The sequence below is a fragment of the Caloenas nicobarica genome, chromosome 10, assembly GCF_036013445.1.
Source record: "Caloenas nicobarica isolate bCalNic1 chromosome 10, bCalNic1.hap1, whole genome shotgun sequence".
NCBI lineage: Eukaryota > Metazoa > Chordata > Aves > Columbiformes > Columbidae > Caloenas > Caloenas nicobarica.
In genome coordinates, this window is record NC_088254.1 from 19,922,713 (window position 1) to 19,945,553 (window position 22,841).

Below are 22,841 nucleotides of genomic sequence, written 5' to 3' on the forward strand. Positions count from 1 at the left end.
TGTTGCAAAGTCTCACTGCAAAGTCTCGCAAATGTGCTGGGGTTTTGTTTTTTAGCTGGTTTCCAATGATTTTCTAGAGAAATGAGGCTTGGAAGGCTAATGTCAAGTTTTGCTCTTAATGATGGCAATGTGTGATTATTGCTAGCAAGAGATATTATGTTCTGAAGAGCAGTGGATGCTGAACTGCCTGTTTTTCAGGTAAAACACAGTGTGGGCTGAGCCAGGGCAGGTTCCTCCCTGAGGAGAGATCACTTCATTACTGAGCCAATGCTGCAGTTACTGTCTGCACAGCAATCACACCTGGAGTCCCCAGGTAGAACCTGAACTCTCTCCAGACCTCTTTCCAGAAAAGCCCAGCCATTAAAGACCCCACTGCAAAGTGGCTGACACGTTTGTGTTGCAAATCTGGCACCCAGCACTGATCCACAAGCCTGTATTTCCAAAAGTTGTATCCTGTTATTTTTTTGCCGGTCCCAAAAGGTAACACCCCCCTGCCGCCACTTTCTTCCGTTTATAAGGCCACTAATTTCTCCTGTCACCATTTCTACATTACTACTGGTTGTCCTTCCAATGGCATAAAATCCAGGCGTGATTTTTGCTTCCTGGTGTGATCCTGAGCAGCCGGTACTTTGTTCCTGGGAGGAAAATTAGCCCGGTGGGATAAGATGAGGATAACTAGGCCTCTGTAAAAGTCAGGAAACAGAGAGTGAACATCATTGCACTGGAACTGATGGCGGGAAGAGTATTCTGTTCCTTGATTTCTAACACTGGCTCATTGATTCTTCTCTTGGTTCAATCAGCAGTTACTGCTTCTCCTTAATCCTGGTTCATAACAACTTAGTGGAGTGGTTTTCTTAACAGAAATACCCCTGAGAAGTCATAATAACGGGGTGGAGGGGAAGCTGAAGAACACTGGGATCTTACCTGTGGCCCAGAACAAATGTATTAGAGCAGGGAATTGCTGTTTATAATACGCCTCACTCCAAAGTCACTTTGCAGACAGGTCTGTGGCTGCACAGCTTGTGTGCATGTCCAGAGAGGCCAGAAGACACACACTTGAGTGGTGAGAATAAATAGCACTTTTTTCTAATATGAAGACTACCGTTAAGTTTTCCCTGTCCCCAAGCTTATTACAGCAAAGAAGGTACTGACAGGAAGGGGTAATGAATAAGGAGGGTGGTTGTAAAGATGGGATTGGAACAGGAGAGGCTGGAGGTGAGGCACAGCGCTGGGGGAGGGAGGCAGACCGTGGGGGGACTCGTGAGTCACGCATCCTCCAGCAAGAAGCACTGACTCACTGGGAAGATGATCGCTTTGCTGCTCCGTTTCTGCTAAGACTGAGGAATCAATTGATACTCAACAAGCTCCCTGCTTAGAGAGTGAGATGTAAAAGGGAAAGAAGCTGGAGACCGTAGAAAACTGAAGTGAGAGGCAAAGGTGAACCCTGGCAAGTGCAGCCTAAGCGGTTGGTGTTTCTGCAGAGGATCCCTGGTGCATGGGCTGGATGTGGAGCAGCAGTCCAGCTCCTACAGCCCGGCTGTACCACCAGAGCCTTCAATACCTGTTTGTGTTCCTTGCACTGCAGGGTCAAGGCTCAGGTGCTCCCCCAAGGAGGCTCAAAGTCCTTGGAGTCAGACTCCAGAGCTGCCACCCACCTCCACTGTGAATTAAAGTACAGTACAATTAATGGGGGTGTGGTTCTGACGCTTGTTATCACCTGCGCAGATCCTAGTGCTTAACAGATGAGGAGAGCCATCACTTATTCTGCAGTATCTGCACATTTCTAAAACAAAATATATATTTTTTTATTGCTTTTGTGCACAGGGAGTAATTCTGCATGGCTGGAGAAGGGGACAAGATGGCCATGTGTTTTTTTCTTTCTCTGACAGCAGAGAAAGAAAATGTCTAAAAAGAATCCAAAATCACACTAAAAGCTGATCCACACTCAGATTGTTACAGCTTCAGATTTCTTACAAGCGAATTGTAAAGAGCCCTAATAGACAATGTGTTGCTGTAATTATTTTCAAAGCAGCAAATGAGTCCGAGTGCGTTTGTGCAGCGAGCGTTGAGGGCAGGGGCTGTAACTGCAGAGTACAGGCAGTCCCCGACTCTGGGATCACAAAATGTGACAGCAATTGCAAGTCAGTGCTGCAATTTTCTATCCCTTTACAAGTTTTATGTTGGTAATGTGATGTAATTAATGAACCGGAGCAGAGCTGCAGAGGGGGAATAATTTTAATGCTCTTTTTAAAGATGCTACTAAATCAATGGGGCAGTTTAAAAAGGAATGATAGCCTGGAGATCGGGAAACTTAATACAAGAAATTAGGCAGGGTTTTGAGAGTGATCGAATCTCAAGTAGGCAGGTCGTTTGTGATCTGCTGCGTGGGCATGTATATGTTTGGCATACGCTGGCAAAGGCAGAACTTGCTGACTTTTAGGCCTAACTTGTCAGACTCTGCAGTCTTCGTCACAAGTAAAGATCCCCAGGATGTGGAAAAGGCACTGAGAGATTTTAAAGCACAAGACATACTCCTGCTTTCCACTGTGCCGGAGCAGTATTTTTCCACTCCTTTCATAGGTCTTCTGCCTAGCAGCTACGTGAGCGATGTCTACATGGTCTTTTGAAGGCAGATACGAGCTTACTCTGGCCGCTGTCCAAGAGAACCAGAAGCCATGTAGCTGCAGCTGATGTGCCACATGCCCAAATTACTGTGGCCTGCTGAGAAGCAGGATATTAGGTTGGGTTCAGGGCTCTGGCCAGCTCAGACCAGGAGTAAAGCAAGTTTTCATCTGCATGCAGGAAAACATGGAGACAAGGCTGAGAGAGCTGGGTTTGTTCATCCTGAAGAAGAGAAGCTCCGGGGAGACTTTATTGTGGCCTTTCCGTACTTAAAAGAGGCCTGTAAGAAAGATGAGGACAGACTTTTTAGCAGGGCCTGTTGTGATAGGACAAGGTGTGATGGTTTTAAACTAAAAGAAGGCGGATTTAGACTAGATGTAAGGAAGAAATTTGTTACACAGAGGGTGGTGAGAGCCTGGCCCAGGTTGCCCAGAGAGGTGGTGGATGCCCCATCCCTGGAGACATCCCAGGCCAGGCTGGACGGGGCTCTGAGCAACCTGGGCTGGTGCAGATGTCCCTGCTCATGGCAGGGGGGGCACTGGGGAGCTGGGAAGGGCCCTTCAACCCAGACTCTTCTGTGATTCTATAAGGACAGCCAACTTGCTTAGGATTTGGAAAACCATGTGTTATTATCAGTCAGGGCAGGTGAGCTGACCCCGTGTTAGCTCAGGCAGACACAACTGACTGTGCTTCCTGCCCCAAGCACAGAGAGCAGCACCATGTGGTCGGCCTCAGAGCCAGTTTCTCCATGGCCGAAGAAAACTGCCTTGTGGGCTTGACCCAAATTCTGTGGGCCTCCAGTTGGCCACCCCTCTTGTAGAAGAGAAACTCTGGGTTTCTGGTTTGGATAGCAGTGACTCGTTATGGACAGGGAGGGTTTGAATTCAGTCTTCACTGGCTCTGTGAGTTTCAGCAGGAGCTGTATAATGTGACACCTGATTGACCACACCAAATTCTGAACTGTGAAAGTGGACAAGTACACAACATGCTTGTGCAGTCCAACTCTTAGCTCAGAAGAAAGGCTGTCTCCATTTTGGATGGATATCTTTACTGTTTTTTTTTCTTCCTAACGTTTTTTATTGTCTTAATTCTGAAGACTGCTTTGCTTAATTTTATCATGCATTATTATTGAATGTTAATGAGGGAAGCGCTGTGTGTGTATATATATGTGCATATGCACACATGCTATGTATAATACAAGAAAGCAGGTATGTTTATATGTAAGTACATACGCAAAATTCAGTGTTGCTTATCCTAGAGTGATACATAAAGATACTAAAGGTCCACAGCAAAACCTAAGAATGCAGTATGCTGTGTACTAGGCAGTATCATGGTGCAGTGAACCAGGAACCTCTTTTGCCTTTCACTCAACACATGGAGTCCCTCCTCTCCTGCTCTTATATTCGCCCATCTGCAACATTTCTGGAACATTAAAGCATTTTAAAAGCAGGAATTTGAGTAACTGCCTCAGTTACTGAGGACAGAACTACAATTTGAACAGGAAGAAGCTTTAATTAAAACATACCCATCAGGTGAAATCCCGACCCTATTAGGATCAAGAGCACGACTCTCACTGACCCTCCATGGAGTCAGGATTTTGCTCGTATCTTGTGACACTTGCCTTTCCTGAATTTGAGGCACTAGTCCAATAATGGAATAGATAAGCTAAAAATAGAAAACAGTCTGACCTAAAATATTTTGACATCCATATCATAGTGCTTATTGTCAGAGAATACATCTATGTCGATTAATGCTAAACTGAGGAAAATGTGATTCACTGGAAAGAACTGTGATTGTTCTTATCACTGGTATCCCCAGTGATACCAATAATTCAGTACCAGAAGCTACACAGACCTGGACTCAGTGTGCAGTGTTTCCAGTAACACTTTATTTGCAAGCTGTCAGATTCATCTGCCATTTTCCCACCTCCTTTGGTTCACTTCTGAGCAGCCTGGGTGAAATATTCCAATCCAGTTCTTGTGGGCTATCAGTTACTTTACTAAAGCAACTTTTTCCTCTGCCTTTTACTGAAAACAAAGCAGTCACATGAAGTCAGGTTGCTGTGAGCGGCTTTTAAGAGAGATGTCGGTTGCACTTAGCACACAGCTGGGGCCAAAGTGAAGCTGTGTAAGTGCCTGAGCTGTTCAGCTGGAAATTACATCTTGTGCAGGAACCTAAATGTCAAGCTCCCCAGTCCCCCTCACAGCCACAACTCTGACAACTCCCCTTTTCCCATGGCTCTTCTTCACTTCCCTACAGATGCAACTGTGCTTTCCTTCAGATACAATAAATCATACATGGGAATGCCACAATTTAAAGCAAGGCGAGCTGTCACCCGAGAGTTCAGATGACACTCAGCCACATTAACGAGTAAACAGAGCCCACAGGAAAGATGCCTTTTGAAATGTGCTGTGCAGTGCTAAAACTAACAAGCCAAAACAATGATGGGAAAAAAGAGAATCATCAGATGCACCTAAAGCTATAGGCTATAAAGTCAGTTTGTTGAGAAAAGCTCAAATACGAGCAAATCTTTGGGACAGTACATAAATTATATTTTCCCTAAGCAAAAAGACAGCATATACTCCCAGCCTTGCGATGAGAAGAAAGCACTAAAAGAAAGACTAAATGTAACCATGTGAAGAGAAAGGAGCCAGAGCGAATGTGTTTCTTATTTTGGAACCTTCTCATGGCAAACAAGCAAGACTCGAGCCAAAATCTTCAGGACGCAGAAGGAAGTTGGAACCGTTACACGGCCGCATGGCTCACGAGCAAGCTGGCATGAAGAAAGGGATCAGCTATACATTGTCGGGAAGGAGGCACACAGAGCGTGCAGTATGGAACAGGCATCCCCAGGGCATTTGGAGGCAATAACTATCAACAGTCAGTGGAACTGGTCCAAATTTATAGCAATCTAACTGAATGATAATTTCACTTTTGATAATGGAGGGGTAAAATGTGCACCAGAAGAAAAAGAAACAACTGGTGGTAGGGTATGGAAATGGTACTTTGCTTTACTTGCTGTTGCTATTTCCCTCGGTTCTGACTCTTGTAGTATACAAGTTTCTCTTCCATTGAACCACTTCTTAAATAATAATCCTCTGAAGGAACCTTTCAGATCACTCACATGATGAGAGGAAAACAGCATTAGCTACAGTTCTTATGTTCGTGGTTACTTCATGTTGATACAAACAAAAGTGCTTGGTCTGGAATTAACAATAGCTGTGGTTTAGGTTTTCTTCCTTCAGTGATCCCCAAATAATGCTTGCGTGCATAATTTGGTACTAGAGGCAGAATAAACATGAACTGTAATAGCTGAATTTTAAAGTTAATATTAAGGCTAAGTACATAACATGTCTTCTGAAGGAAGCACGTATACTCTGGTTGAGAGGAAAGATGAAAACCATGTCTGGGAGAGCAATGGCCGATGGCTTAGTTCTGCATGATAAAATAAATAACTTCGATTAACTTCAAGCTCCAGTACCTCAGATGTTTGTTGTCACAGAGCAGCAGCTTGGCTGATTGGCAGCTCTGGTTTAGTCGACATGTGTTCACAGAAATTGCTCAATTTACATGGAGTACTTCAATCTGCTGGTTTAGAAGTTTCTGTCCCACATAGACTAGCATTTCAGCTTTTGAATAAATGGAGGACTTGTAAGGGTCATTAAAGAAATTACTAAAGCTTCTGCAAATGCTATAGGCCAGATTGCTGACTGAGATGCATAGCGTGCACGTGTCACTGCAGATACTTTCCAGATAATGGTACTGATTGAGATTCTAATCTGGACAAAGTGCTGGAGGCAACTTTCTTTCCAACACTCAATTATCCTGATAATATCCTTGTTTTTTTCCTGTGTTCAAAATGTGTGGTCTGCTGCAACTGTGCAGTGTGTGTTTGGAGTGAGGCAGGCGGGAAAACAGTGAACAAAATTCATGCCACGGCAAAGGGCACTTGCAGCACAGTGAGGAGGACAATGTGTTTTTACCATGGATGGATGAGCCAAGTAACCACCACGAGGAAGGGCTGCATTTCTTCCCACAGGCTGCAGGATGACTTCTTACTGGTTCTCAACAGCCACATAGGAATAAATGTGAAGCACAGCCTGCTGCTAGGACTGTGTAGTGTGTTGTAGGGGCAAGGCTGACATTTTATTGTGCATATGCATCTTGTATCCTCCCAAGTGGGATGCTGATCCATAACAGAGTCTTCTAAAATCTCACACAACGCAAAGAATTCAGACTAGTTTCCCACGGACATTCTCCATAAAAGAATTTTTTAGAAGAGATAACTCAGCCAGGAAGCGGGAACTAGGGGGCCAAATTCCTCCATTCAAGTCAATCTCCCATTGGTAAAGGATTTAAAAAATCGTCCCTGTATGACTAATCCCAACTACACTTCCCTCATTTCAGTAACAGTTTCTAGAGACGAGAGGTGAAGCCATTTGAGAAAATCAAGCTTTATTTGCTTTTTATTCATTAGGGATTTTTTCTGCTAGATTGAATTACTAATAACACTTCGTTTATTAAAATTCATGAAACCTAGATTTACTTTTCAGTATCTATATAATCTTCTGATCCTTAATACTTTTCGTCAGGCTCAAGGAATGAAAACAAACCCAGCTGTTTCGTGTTTGCTCACGATCAACCTTTACCAGGATCGTGTTAGCATTGCTACATACTTGTTATTAAATGATGGCCGAGTGCATGTTTCTGAGGCAGCGCAGATCACCCATTCTTACCTTCAGCAGTTGACAGCTGAAAATGATAGAGTGTACCAAATCTGGTAGGAGAGCCAGAGAATGCATTGCTGCTTTCACAGCTACCTCCGTCCCTGTCTCCACACTATAAAATCTGCAGAGATAGCTGTGAATTTGACTCACTTTCATTTATGTGTCTAATTGTGTTTGTTGCTTGAAGTGAATGCACAAGCCCTAGGCAATGCACATAACATTTTTGGCTTTTTATGGCTAGTCGAAAGTCTTTCCATATATGTTAGATTAAGCCGTATTTGATTTAGTTAAGCTAGTGCTGGGTAGCCACTTTTATTCTGGACTAAGAGTGATTTGTGTCAATTTACCTTAAACCCATTCCTAATTGACTTACGCTGAACTGAACTAACACCTGATTTATGCCCTTAATTATCCCATTTTAACCCACAGCTCAGGCACGCTGTCCGGTTCCAGCAACTTAATGAGTTACCGCGCATCAGCTGCGGCACGGTAACTGCAGCGCGCTTTCCTTTAGCCTGCAGCAAGCCTGAGCTTCCATGTGTCAGCCTGACCTCAGGGCCAAGAAAAAGAAAAGTCTAAACTGGTTTCTTCCATCTGAGATGGCCACAGGCAAGGAGCAAACACACACGGTCAATTACTGCGGCTCGGCCGATGCACGGTAAGTTGTTGAGCGTGTCAGTACGTGAATGAGATCGCTCATTCATGTATTCTTACCCCGAAAGTATCATTTTAAACTGGTGTTACATAAACAACTGTAACTGTGGATATGGACACATGGACAAATTAGCGTGGGGATAACAAGCCTTTATGTGTCAGCTTTTTCCATATGCATACCTGCATGAAATGTGGGGTGATTTGAGGCAGCATCCTCCTCTTTTACCTGGGGGAAGGTGTAGCTAAGGCATGGTAAGTTCAGAGCCTGGCTTCCATTGCAGTTGTGGTTTTAACCTCCTGTAGAACAGTTCAGCTTGGCTAAAGTGTAATGAGACAGATTTTAGCCACTTCTACACCAGTTAAACCATACCTATTGCATATTCTACTCCATGCTTAGGTGGTGCAGTTTTGCAGGTCAAATCTTTGAATTAATAAGAGACTTTCCGTTGACTGTACAGTGCAGTATTCTATGGAAAAGTCTGAAGATCCTTCTTTGTAGAGTTTAATGTAAAGATGAACTTGCAGCTTTCTTTAAAAACAACCCCCAAACCCAACAATCCCAAAGTTTCAGCTTTCCTCCCAGATAACACTAGTTTTTGTACTCCACCCTGTGGGAGAGCTAAGAAGAAATTTGCCTCTTTCCAACAAGGAACACTACAGGATTTGTTAAACTGAAACTAGAGATAGAAAAGTTCCAAATCCAGGATGAGTCTGGACCCTTTCAATCTATGACTGGGGCCAAAGAAACACAGGATCAAACACAAAATCTTTGGGTGCTTTTCCTTTTTATTCAATAACTTGAACTCATTCTCAGCTAATCTTTCTCCACTTCCATATAATGAAAGGAAATATATTTGATTAGGTTATGTGAGATCACGTGGACTTGCAGGACCAGACAATATTATCTCGACTAACACGGACACATTTTGAACACTGCTTCTCACTCTGCTATCAGCCACCGCCACCTCTGCAGTAATGTGACAGCAAGAGAAAAAGGATGGGAAGGCGATAACGTTTGCCCACGCAAGGAGAAGAGAACTTTCTGTCCAAAACCAGCTGGCTTGGCTTGGAAATGAAATGGCGTTTCAGCGTGAGGTGACCTGTTTGCATGTGTGTCGGAGCTCTGTCTCCAAACACTTGTCCTAGATGCAACGGCGGGGTCTGTGAAGTATTTTATCATCAAGTAACCATGGGAAACAGGTGAGTTGTCTCGGTGCCAGTTTGTCTCTGAAACTGTTTGACAGATCAGAAACCATCCTCAGAGACTGCAACAAATGTGCTGCCGTGTTTCATGGTTGGAACTCAGCATATTTTTAGTAAAGGGCTGAGAAAGTATGCAATAATCCTAAATCACAGCCAAGAAAACCATAAACCCCTTAACAAATGCCTGTTCAGATACGGAACTCAGAAATACATAACAGTTGATCCACATTGACACTCTGGTTCAATTTTTAAGGCTTGTTTTCCAAACGAAAGCATTTTTGCCTTTACCTGAGAGGGCCAGAGGGAGCAAGGAAGCTGATGTCTGATATTTATCCTGCGGGACACAGACCAATCATCCCAAATGTACCCCCAAAGAAATCAATGGGAAACACATCAATGACCTATTTGTACTGAGGAGTGTGGACACCATTATAAAAGATCCAAAATGCACCTTGTAAGCTTTATTTCCTAAGTTAGCTACTTTAAAAGTTTATTTGTGATGCCTTGTACGTTACAACAGATCATGCAGAGCCATTGTGGGTTCTGTATATGAAGCTTACAAGATCAGGGCAATAAAATATACCTTTCTCTATAAGCAATTTGGTCAGTGGAGTTTACAGTGAAGCAGATAAAATGCAGGGAAAATAACCCTTAAATTTACATTTTAAGAGCAGTGCTAGCTGATTGCAGTGGGAGCTGAGGGTGCTCTGCACAAGTCAGGACCAACTTATCTGGCTTTTAAGAGTTCCAGGAGTCTTTTGTCACTTGAAGAGGCCCCGTCAACTTCAGATCTACTTTAAAAAGTAGTTCAAAGACTTCTCAGGTATTATGGTCTCCTATATCTATTTCTGTTCCTTTTGTTTCCTAACAGCATGGGATACTGACCACACATACTGCTGTCAAATATAGAAATTAAACTTACACAAAAAAGGAGACATTTTTTCTTTCATCTCTTGGAAAATTTTCCAGACTAAAGCATAGTTCTTAAATTGATAATATCCCTTTAAGAATTTATTTGCCAGGTAATGTTAGAAGACAAAAGACTTTAAGGTCAGTTTGAACATTAAAAAGACCCCCTTTAAAATCAATTTCAAATCTATATTAGAGATAACAGCAAGCAGCGTTTGAACAGGTCTCCAAATATATTCTACACCTTAAAAATGCAAATAACTTTAAATTCATTTTAAGTGATTTCTAGTTCTTTGGGAAAAGGGCAAGATCTGTCCTAAGAAATACTTTGTTGCATAAAAATAGTTTAGCATTGCAATATATGACAGTCATAGTGTGTATAAAGCTACAAAATTATTAACAGATGAAGGCCTGCAGTTTTTGAATAACATTAAATATGATCGGGTTTTTTAAGAGAGGTGAAATAATACAGTGCCATCAGAAGAGAAATGTACATTTTAATAATGAAAATATTGAACATAACTATTTTTCTTTAGATCTCCTAAGCAATCTGTGTGTTCTCTATAAGATGTCAAACTATACTGTGCATATGTACACTTCGCTCTCTATAAATACACATGTGCACGACACATTTCTAAAAGAGGTAAATGAGTGCTGGGGAAATACAGAAACAATGAAGTTCCTAAGAGAAGCTTATTTTTTCAAGTTATTAAAAGAAGGTGGCAAGTATTCATGAGGATATGAAAATTTAAAGCTGTCTGCAGGAAACTCTGAAAAACCTCTGGTTAAGGCTGCTGCCAAAAAATCTCAGCTATGTTATGTCAGAATGTTTAATTGCAAGCTGAAATTTTAATGAATGGAAAGATATGGCAAAAGCAGGAAGTTTCTGAAGCAACATAGAACAACCATGAAAATAAAATACCAAAGGTTGTAATCCTGAATGCTGTTGGAAGCAGGAATTTCCATCCACGTTCTGACTCCTTTTCCTACTGTGCAGGATTTGCCAGCTGTCTGGCTGAAGAGGTGAACGGTTCTGGATATCATCTCCTGGGCTCAAGGCAGCACTTGTTATGTCTATGTGAAGAAATCAGCTTCCTTGCATTTGTCATTATGGGTGTTTACAGAAATGCAGCTTAGGAATAAGGGGAGGAAAGGCAAATGTCAGAGTGCATTAAATAACATATTTTCTTTACTTTCCAAGAAGCTCGCTCGCTCACAGCATGATGTTACTATTTATATCGGATCTCTTAAACCCAGCTGTTGGTTCATGTTAACATGCAGAATGGTGAGAAAATCCCAGCAGAAGAGCGTGAATCCCAGAGAGACCTGTGTTCTGTCACTGCGAGGACCTCTAAAATATCACAAGTTTTGCTGAGGTATGGATCAGGCGTGCAGCCAGCCAGGCATGCAAAACAAATATTTCCCGTGTTGATCCTCTGGTATTAGAAGGCCAAGAGCAAAGCAAAACGAAAAGTGCCAAATGCTGCAACAGGCAACTTCAGATAACTTAGCTCGTACCCCTGGCTGGAAAAGTTTGAAAGAGAACTTCTACCTGTAACTCAAAACTAGCAAATATACTGTACACCCACATAACAGCATTCTTAGACAAGCTGTGTCTGATCTAATCTTATGTACCTTGGCCACAAGTTCTGGAAAAACAAATATTCCCAAGGCAGTCAGATTACTGAATGCAGCGTATAACGATGTGGAAATATTAGTGGTTTACAGAGGGCAGTTTATGAAATGGATTGAGTGAATTTAATTCATGCATTGTCAGGCAATTTGAACTTAACTAAAATAAGGAAATCCTTACTTAATTATATCTGTCTTCAGTGGAACACCAGAGCCAAATAGTGGAACGGCAATACTCCCAACCACGGACGGGGAGGTCGGGGGATTTTGTTCCAAGCCAGCCTTCTGAGAGCGAAAATCTGTCTGCGCTGACGTGGTCATTATGGGGTTAACGGGGTTACTCAGAGTGTTAATGGAAAGGAACCATTATCTGCTGCTCTCTGGTTTCCTGCTCCCTAGGTGGGAGTCCCCCCTGCTCCATCCTTTGTTTCTAATGCAAGTTCCCATCCTGAAATGCTGCCAGTACAATTTAGTTTTGTTGCAAGAAGTAGTCCTTTACAAAATCTTCATTCATAGAGTATTTCCACCATTGTAAGTGAAACAATGTTAGGAATTAATCTGGCCTGCGATTTTAAGAAACCTTGTTCTTAAAAGCTCGTTCTTAGACCCTCCTTCCTCATGAAGGATAACTTAATCGTTTGGCAAATATGCAAAAGCTACATAACATCCCCTACTCTTCTTGTCTATAAAAGTCCTGCATTTCGTTTTTAGACAAAGTTCACCTTCAGACACATGAGACTAAGAATTTTTCTCCAGGACACAAGATGAAAAAGCTGATTTCTGGAACGTAAGGAACATTTGAAAGGAGGCCTGAGAACAGCCATGGTACACCTCTGGGGTGTTTTGTAAGAAGGTCCTAAAATGTAATCTTAAAGTTAGAGACATGATTTTGGTGGTAGTGCCTCCAAAATACCTTGAATGGGTGGGTGGAAATGCACTGGAATAGCGATGCAACAGAAAGCTTTATTGCCATAACAACTGCTGGATGATGACTCTATTCAGCTGTGAGGCTATTTAGTTAAAATTAAAAGTACTGGTGTCTTTTAAAATTTTTTTTGCATAGCTTTTCTTTATATTTGCTATGTCTCTGGGTTTATTTTTCCTTGGATATCATGGAAATTACGCTGGCCTATTTGGACAAGGGAACAGATTTCAGGTGGTTCTTTTCAGTCTCTGCGTTGTACGTAAGATGGCCAGAAAAGCGTTCAGCGGTTGTTCTCTTATATCTCAAGAGCGATCCTAGCAGATGCTTGTGATAATTTTTCACTTGTCATATTGACACTCAAGTGTGAGTTTCTCGGGGGCTTTGTTACGTTGCTGCTTCTACGGTCTTATAGAGATCATGATTTTTTTCTCTGTACTGCGGATCTCTCTTAAACACCTGCAGCTTTGTATCCTTTGGATTATCCAGGTGCATTTTGCCTGTGCAGTTGTCCTGGAAATAAATCCTAATGCAGAACGTGGCGGTCAAGCCGTGCAGTGATTTTAGTCATTATTATATGTAAATTATTCTATGATTTTATTCCTGTCACCCTAAGGGGTGATATTTTTCACTTAGATTATTGTGACATGTGAGAACATCTGTGACCTCCCTGCCACCCATTCTTTTTCACTAGCAGCCCCAAGAGGGGTCTGCAGGAGCAGATGTCACAGCACATCATCACGTATGGAAAACAACATCTGTAATTTCAATTGGGTGCCATATTTTGCACTTCCTTTTCTCAATTGTTACATATGGCAGAGTTTCAATTGAGGGAGGAATGCATTTCAGTGGGAAAGACGCTGCTCTGTACCCCTTAACAATGGTTTGCAAGGCATATATAGAAATCCCTTGAGCAACACATGCTTTGCTTATTCTCGTAGTGCCACTGAAAAGGACAGATTGGAACCAATTATTTACCTCTTTGGCTTCCTGCTCTATTTTTGACAGCTTAGAATAGTATGATTACATACTGAAAATAATTAATGAGTGTATCCGAGGCCTTGCTTCAGTGTCTTACTCAGGCTGCCACAAACTTATAACTTAAATAAAGAATTCAGGATTTTATCTAACATCTTTTCAGCATATTGCTGTCATGAGAGAATTTCATGGTATTAATCATTAGATTCTAGTAATAGACCTTACAGATATTATGGATGATAGGTATAGTGACGAAGAAGAATTTTATATATTCATATAAAAATCAATGACATTTGGACTGTTCATGTTGAGAATTGTAAGAAAACTGTATGCATTTAAATCTCATCCTGATTATTATAGGTCAGTAACAATCAGCTTGGAAATATCATAGTAGATGGCAATTACTGTATTTTTGTTATTTGTCTTTCACACCTCTTACAGGCTTTTCCCCAGATGCACATTAAGAAGTGCATACTCTTACACTTCTGTTCTGAATGAAAAGTGGATATTTCAGAAGTTGTTCAATTTACTTAGTGGCCATATATTTAAATCCCAAGTAAAATGTACATTATAAAATCCTGAACTTCAAAATTTCTTTGAGCTGTGAATTACTACTTCCATTTGAACTAAATGTTTGGAAAAGACAGTTGAAATTTACATTATTTTTTTGGGAATGATCTTGGAGGAAATACCTTTTTCCTTCTAATGGGGTGGGTAGCAAGTTGATGTTTCTGTTGTTGTTTCTTGTATCTCGTTTTCTAACCATTTGTGGAGCTGCTTTTTTTTTTTTGTACTAGGTTAATGAGTGAGTCTTCGAAATATAAAGAACACTGTCCAATTTCTGTTTTCCAGAGAAAGCACCTTTGATTCTCGTGTCCTGAAGCAGAGATGTGCACTCTCCCTCGGTGATTTGGTCCTTTCAGATGGCTCCCACCATTTCACTTGGAGGCTGCAGGCATCTCTCGCAGGATAAATCTTGAGAAGCTGTCGAGCGCAGATGATTTTTGGCAAGTATCTTTTCATCATCAAAATTTTATTTTTGGGTCATTCTTCAGCTGCTGCCTTCTGCGAAGGACAAAGACGCCAGTTTTATGTCTTTTATTATGTATTCTCTAGTAGTCTTTTTGACTTAAAGCACCATTAATGGTAAGTCTAAAGGAGGTAATGTGAGGTGGGGAGGAGGAACCAAGGTGGACTGTGACAGAATTCACATCCTAATGATAGTACAGCAATGATTTTCACAGAAAGCCTGTTATAGATAATTTGTTTTTTTCTATGTGCGTATATTAATACATGTATATAGTAGGGAAGTGGTGGTGGTTTCTGTGCTGGTCGCTGGGCTATTTGCTGGTGGGAACTGGTGTTCATCTGCACGCTCCAGCTCTCGTGATCGCTTAGTGACCGGCTGCGCGGCAAAAGCGGGACTTTCCCCCGCCGGTGTCTCCTCCCGAGGCGGGAGGCGAGGTGTGCTGGAGGGCTGCGGGGCCCCGGGATGGCGGGCGGGGACCTGAGGAGCAGCGACCGGCCGGGCTGAGGAGGCCGCAGGCCCCGGCCCGCCCGCAGGCCCCGCCCGTTGCCCCTGGCAACCTCCGGGCACGGGGCGCGCGCGGCCCTGCCCTCCCGGGGCAGGCGCGTTGGCGCATGCGCCGCTGCGTGGTGGGGCGGGGCTGGCTACGTGCGTCACCGGCGGCGAAGCGAGGGACGGGGGCCTGCCCGGAGCGCGTGTGCGCATGCGCTGCCGCCAGGGCTTGTGAGGAGCGGGCAAGGCCGAGGGCTCCCTTCGCAGTAAGCCCGGCTTTGATTGGCTGTCGCTTCCTTCGCCGTCTCTCTGATTGAGCAGGGGCCTGTCACTCAAGGCTTCCGCGTTTCATTACGCCCCGCCCACCAACTACTCTCTGGTTGGCGGGCGCCTGGGTCCTTTGCGGGTGCTGTGATTGGTGCTGCCGCCCTTTCACTCCGGCGCGCTGGCCTATCGGCTCGCGGCTCCGCAGCATTGGGTCGGCCGTGAAGAATGTAGACCCGGCCGCTCCCCATGCTAAAACAAAATAATCCGGCGATGAACAAAACCGGGGCGCTCCCAGACCCGCCGCCGGGCGCAGGTTCTCCTCGTACTTCCCCACGCTGGCCCCCTCGTCGCGCCCCTACCTGGCTCGGGTGAGCGCCCTCAGCGACGCGCGGCGCCGAGCTGCCCGCAGAAAAGAGCGGAAGGATATTCTTGGGAGACGTGGGGCAGAGGAAGTAGTTCCGGCCCCGATTGGGCCTTGTTTCCCAAAAATAGCGCCCAGCGGGTATCCGTGCGCCGGTGTCAGTGTCTCCTGAGGAGCCTCAGCGGGGAGGCGGCAGCAGCGGCGGGGAGCGAGGGGACGCGGGCGGGTGAGTGAGCGGGGGGGCCGGGCCCCTGATTTTGGGGGCGAGCGGGAGGGTTCGGGAGCGTTTCCTGAGCCCGGCGGCTCTGGAGGGTGACGAGGGTCGGAGGCGAGGAGCGGGGGGAGCCGAGGAGCGGGGTCGGGGGCAGCGGGCGGGGGCAGCCGCCGAGGGGGCCGGCTTGAGAAGAACGGAGAAAGCGGGTGTCCCCCCCTGCGACCCTCTTTCCGCTCCGTACGGCGGGGCGGGGGGTGCTGGCGGGGCAGTCGGGGCGGGGGGCGGGCGGGGGAGGGGCGGCGGCGCGGGGTCCCGCGGGGGCGGGGGGTCCCTGCGGTAGGCAAGTTCCCCGCGGCCTCCCCAGAAGTTCCTGCCCGGCTCGCTGGAGGGGGGAGGATGGACATTTATGGACCGGGCCACCCGGCTCTGCCCGGGGGCTGGTGCACCAGGCAGGGCGGGGTGCGCGGCCCTGGCGCCCGGGGAGCACTGAGGTAAGATCGGCTTCCCCTGGGCGGCCGGGTGCGCTGCCCGCCGTGTGTGTGGCTGGAAAGGCGGGGAGGAAAAGTACCTTTTGTCCTGGTTCTCGGCAGCCACGCTGGGTAAGCGACATCGCGCTTAAAAACAAACAAATAATCCGCCCCCCCCCCCCCCCCCCCCGGAGTGTGTCCGTGGTGCACGCTCCGAAAAATGGGGCTTGGGGAAGGGAGGAGGTGAAGGTAGGAATAGTTAAAGTAGTTGTGCAGCGCATAAAGGTGTGTGGCAAATGGGAGGAGAAACTGTTCGCTAATGTGTAAACTGGAGGATGTTTTTGTCCAGAGGAGGAAAAGATTGAAGGTACAGCTGTGTTCTTATTGCAAGGAGGATTTTGCGTTCGCCAGCTCTGTGCAGAAGTCATGGGGATCGGAGACCGTTCTATTTCTGACTGGAAAGACAGTAAATTCTTTTGAGTTTATGAGCCTATGTCTTCCAATATTTTTTTTACCTGCTTTTGAGATGCTAGGTGGTGACGAGAATGGGATTGCTTAGAAAAAGTAAGCCATAGTGACTTGACAGGTAATTATTTTCAGAGTTGAGAAACAGAAGTTCTATAGAAGAGGGAAAAAGGCAGTTTAAGAGGAGGGTTTTTTTAATCGCTTAGTGTAAAACCATTGTGTCCCATAGTCATGCAAAGACTAAATTTATTGGGAACAGTGGGGAAAAGGGGTTCTGGGAAGTACAGAGGAGCAACAAAAAGGAATAATTTCTAAACAGGAGTAAGGGAGAAAACGTGGCTTGGTATGGAATTGGTAATGTAGACAGTATTTATTTTAAATCTTTTTCACAACCTGGTAAATTTTTATGTAGCATAAGGAAGGCTATAAGCTTTATGTTAACCGTCTACACAATTGTTCCTTATACAAGTGTTTTTTCATTTTTAGGACCTAGATAGCTATGTTTTGGTATTTGTTGTTTTATTATTGCTAGCTAGTGTGGAAATGACCTGTGTGAAAGCTATCAGAGCAACTTTCCTACAATCTGCCTGCTTTTAAAATTACTTAAAATGTTTATCTCTAACTCTTACATGTTAGAATGTATTCTGTGGTTTTTTTTCCTGCTCTCTAACAAGCGATTTGCATTTGGGGGAGAACTGTGAGGTTCCTCTTTTAAACTATTTATTTCATTTAGTTGCTAGAATATGTACAAAATGACATGTCTTTCAATTACATAATTTAGAAGAATTGTAATAAAGGATGTAATTTTAGCAGTTTTAGCCAGTAAAGAGCATAATTTCAAAATGATATTTTGAAATTCTGTACTTATTCAGCTAAGAAAACAAAAATGAGAGAATGGAACAATATGTCTTGATATTAATGGATTGTAATAGTGCTGGCCAGTTGGAGATGAGCCTTGTTTGATTGAGGGCATTTAGCTTGGAATTTAGGAAGGAAAATAACCCAGTGCCCTGGTTAGTTATTTTTCTCCTCCATAATTCTTTTCTAAATCTGTAGTTGACATAGTCCACCAGTAGTAGTAGAGGAGTATCATCAGTAAATGAGAAGAATCCTTCAGTGAGAGGGATGGGATCTTCTTCAGAACAATTGGAGTGGAGATAGCAGTCTGTCTCTCTGCCACTGTGACTCATCTCAGCCAGTCTTAATATTCTAGCATTTCTAATGATTTATTTGTGAGAAGGCCTTTACAGATTGTAAACTATGGTAGATATACATTATCGTTTAGCTTGTGTATTTGCTTATTTTCCTCATTTTTTTGTGTGCATATTTAAATCAATGTGGCTACAGTGGGACCATAGAATGCTTTGCGTATGTGTAGATATCTGGATTTAGATTCCTGAAATTTCACATAACATTTTACCTCTGCGACACAAGGGATGAAGAAATAAGTGCACACTGTTTTTTATGAAGCTACCTAAATTGATCTGTAGAATTGACTCATGTTCGACTAGTAAGATGAGAAGGACTTTGCTGAATTAAAACTTGAAATAATTCTAGATAATAAAATAGCTTATTTTGGCAGAAGACCTATCTTATTGAGAAACCTTATTGGAGCTGAATTGTGTGCAGTTTGCCTTGAACTGGTTAGTGTGGGCAGCCAAGCTTTGCCGGGGTTTATTTTAGAAGGTTAGCCAAGTTTCTCAGGTAACTTGTTGATGTTGTTCTGTGGATTCTGCACCCAAGTGCTGCTGCAGAGAGACCTGAAGTGCTGTACGGTGCTGTCTCACCTGCTCTGGGTCATGCTGTGCGTAACAAAACACAGCTGATTAGTTGTCTAACAATAGTAAAAGTACTGCAGTATGATGCTACGTAAGGTGCAAACGTATTAGTTTGGGAACTGTTTTTTTTTTTTTTTTTTCCCTAAATAAGAGAGACCTTGAATTAGTACTAACTATAGTTCATTATGCCTTGTGTGAGAGATGTGTGTTTCAGCTCAGTTTTTAAAACATGTTTTCTAAACATTAACATTAGCACATCTTATTCACCTCACCAAATTTTTATTTTGAAAGGCCACAGGCTTAAATACTCTGTATAAAACTTAGGCTTTAGGCCTATTTAGTCATGACAGCGGCCTGACAATGTGTGAAAAACACTGGGACATACTTTTCCATCTCATTGAAACAAAACTTACTTTGAATTTGAACATCATGTGGCAACGTATATGCTGCATAACTTCTTAATACACTAAGTGGCTGAAGTTTTCACATTTCTTGTATTTGAAAGATTTTATTTCACATGTGTAATAATGTGTTCTGCAACTGATCAGATGGAACAAAATTTAAAATTTTGGTGCCTATTGTCTTGCATTCAGACTTGACTCCTTCAGCGCTGGTAAAGTAAGCAGGGAAGAAAAATGCACCGTTTTTATTTCCTTGTATGTTTTACTGCTTGTGCTGAAAGGCTCATGCAATGCTTATTTGAATGGACTAGCCGATGCATTGCTGAAGTAATACTGAATGTGGTTTTAGTTTAACTCTTTCTCCTATCATGTGAAATGAATAAAGTCTTTGGAGGTGCAATCATATCCTGAAATACCTAAATATAGCTGACTTTTTCCCTGAATGTTTACAAGGTGGTTTTGGTGTCTTATGGAGTTTGTAAGAGTACAGCAAGATGTTATTTTGCTTTTTTCCCCCAAGCTAATTTTGTTGACCTTCTAGTAAAAGAATTCAGGAACTTTTTTGGGCAGCTAATCAAAATACGTTTTAGGTTATTGCTAAGAGTGAAAAACAGACTTCAACTGTGTAATGTGACAATTACCCTCCCCTCCCTCAGCATGTGTTCTGTGCTAGAGTACCAGCTAATAAATAATGCCATGGAGGGTTAAGTGTGTAGCCCACAATAGTGTAGTTTGCTCTGTTTATTTTAAAGTAAGCATCTGATCTAGATTTTTAACCTTTACCACCGCCTTCATATGGTGCATTTTTATTTTAATGATCTTCCAAGTTACGGCTTGTGGAGTTGAAAGGAAGGGATGTGTTTTCTTCCATGTTAAGGCACTTCTTATTTTTGTTTATCAACTGTATTGTTTAGACTTGCGTTTAATGGTTCTGTGAGACTTTTTCTAGATTTCATTATCCTTAACTCAAGTGTGCTTTTCCTTAGGAACATAAACCCTTGTACTGTATACTCTCATTTCCATTTGACACTAAAGAGGATCTAATATCTTACAAGACAAGTCTGTTCCTGAGATTTCCGCCCCCTCCACCCCCCCCTATAACAGTCACTGAGGTGGAGTATTTTAAGTTGTATGTATGGTAGTCTTCCTTTCTCCTTTTCTCCTTAATCTGAGGCTGCAGTGAAGAATTAGGCAGGAATGACTGTCAGGTAAAGACAGGTAAATTTTGTGACCACTCTTTTTTTCCAAAATTTTCATGCAGGGAAATATAGAACCTTTTCTACAGCAAGCACTGTGCTTTTTGTTCCCCATGTGTTGTAACAGTACAAGCATGCCTGTATGATGAGAAGAAAATACATCCTTCTTAATAAGTGTGATTAATTGAATTATTTTTCAGGGAATTAGCTACTTTATATTCAAAATGTTAGTGATACTTAATTAGGTAGGTCTCCCAGTTATATTTGTCTCTGTCTGTGAAGAGCTGAATTCTGCCAAAGTCCTTATGGGCCAACCTAGAGTCTTCAACTGCATGCTGTATTGCTTTGTGCTCAGCTGGATTTCACTGGTAGTTACATGCCTATTGTTGCATGCCTTTTTTAAGTATACTAAGTTAAAAAGTAGATGTTAGGAATTATCAGTCAAACTTTGTTGTAGTTTCTTGCTTTAAGTGCTTTCTTTAAGTATCTGTGTACCAGGCATTGATGACAAAGCACCTTTCACTGTGTTGTGTTTGTGGTGTTTTGGTTTGTTTTTGAGAGAGCTAAATAACTAGGAGAAAAATGTGTTTGCCTTCCCTGTGGTGGTCGGAGGTCACCTAAAAGGGTGGGGTTTAGAACGGATGGGTTTGTGCTCGTGATACTTTTACCATGATAATTAGGGGGGAAGAAGGATTTTTTTTCCATTTACTTCAAGTTTTTTTGAAACTTGGCTTCATTTGAAGACCAGATTGCTTCCAGCATTGTAATATAGCATTGCATGAGTTGGACTAATGTTATTTTTATTGTTTGAAAGCTAACCATGGACCTGTGAGAATATGTAAAGCGGATATATCATCTCGATACCTGCAGTAGTACTTGGAAGCTGTGGTCAGTATCAGTATTGAATTCTGTACCAATATACACAGGTCTGATCTTGTAATTTTCTGTGATCACTTAAAATGTTTGGAAGGTCAAGGGGCATAAATTATTAAATTTTTAGCTGTATAAGCTTAAGCACAGATATGAGGTGTGCTATGGCCATGCTGTTAAAACATTTTTTTCTTGAAGATATTGGAGTACAGAGTTGAGAGAAAGAAGTCAGAGGAGATCATTTTGGCATCCCTTATGATGCATGGGGAGGTACTATAAGTGTAAAATGATGGGATATGGAAGAATTACAGTTGTAAGAGAAGAGTAAGCAAGTAGTTGAACCTTGAGAGACACACAGATATGCATATCCATACAAAAAGCTGAGATGTCATAAAGGTCAGAACAGCCTTGCCTTGGCAGTGTCCACTGAAGAAATGGTTGAAAGGTGTCAGAATAAGGTGACTGCCTCCCCCTGCCCTCTGAATCTCACAAAATCTGCAATACGTGAGTCTGGGAGACTGAGGAAGAAGTTATAATAGTTGTTTGTTTGTTTGTTTTTTTCCTCAGGTATGAAAAAAGTGATAGTGTTTTTGAGTGGACATTTTTCTGCAGATGCTTTGAATTGTATTTAATTGACAATCTTACTGTTGTGGAAAACTTGTATAGTATAGCTCAGAAACATTGTGTAAGGTTATCAATATTAAGGACATCTTGGTTTTGGTATCATTCTTTCACAGCAACTGCCCTCTTCCTGATATGACTGCATGCATCCTGTCTTAAAAACTGTAAGCTGACGACAATGACTGCTAATAAGTTGGCATATGTAGCAATTCAAAAATGTTGCTTTTTCCAGTGTGAGCTTTCAAAGCACTGAGTCTTCTGAGAATATTTGGAAAAAATGGGATGTTCCATCATCACTGGGCTTATATTATGTTGTCATGCAGTGAGGGTAATAAAGTAAATTTTTCAGTAACTAAATATTTTTATTTTTCCTTGAAGCTCTTGAAATTATTGTGTAATGTTGATGTTGTCATTGCAATTCAGATGTCTTAAATTTGCGCTCAGAAGCCTTGGTTTCAGGGTGTAAGGGGGAAAGTAAAAGGTATGGCAAGAGATACAATGTTGCACTTGATGTGTACAGAAAGGGAAAGTGTTTTCTGGTAAAATTTTTGAGCCTGTAGGCTGTCAAATTATGTTTTTTTAGTCTGGGTTTGATAATACACGTTAGCTTGGCTAGTTGGCTTTTGGGATTTGAAGCTTTTGAGTGCAGAAGAAGGATTTCCTCTGAGAGACTTCCGTAATATCCTTCCGTGTTTCTTTTGGAGTGTTAGGGCTTTTGTGGCTTGTGTGGTGGTGGTTTTTTTTTTGTTTTGTTCTCTTGTTGTTCTCCTTATCTTTGTTCATAGCACTCCAAATGGTAGTGTCGTAACTTTTTGTCTCTGAAGCATATACGAAGATCTTCGCTTTGAGAGATATTGGGCTCAACCATGAAAAAAGTGCCAGCAGTAAGAGTATTAATGGTTCCCATTTGGAAGCATTAAATTAGACGAACTTCTTCAGCGGAAGGAGACAAAGTCCTGCATGGATGAAAAGAGATGTGGGCAGTAGGTGGAAGCAGGTATTCACTGGGTATTGGACATGTGGAATATGGGTATA

The 22,841-nt window shown here is 42.7% G+C and overlaps 1 protein-coding gene across 7 annotated transcripts in view; it reads left to right on the top strand.

The window, feature by feature from the left end:
* Nucleotides 1-15,645: 15,645 nt before the first annotated feature.
* Nucleotides 15,646-22,841, top strand: part of MEF2A (myocyte enhancer factor 2A) — an 81,708-nt gene continuing 74,512 nt past the window's right edge. For 3 of the 7 annotated variants that reach the window (XM_065641456.1, XM_065641460.1, XM_065641462.1), the window contains exon 1: nucleotides 15,647-16,020. The gene's annotated coding sequence lies outside the window, so the exon portion shown is untranslated. Of the gene's footprint in view, nucleotides 16,021-22,841 lie in introns of all 7 variants that reach the window. The other 4 variants (XM_065641461.1, XM_065641464.1, XM_065641465.1 and 1 more) reach the window with 3 other exon arrangements.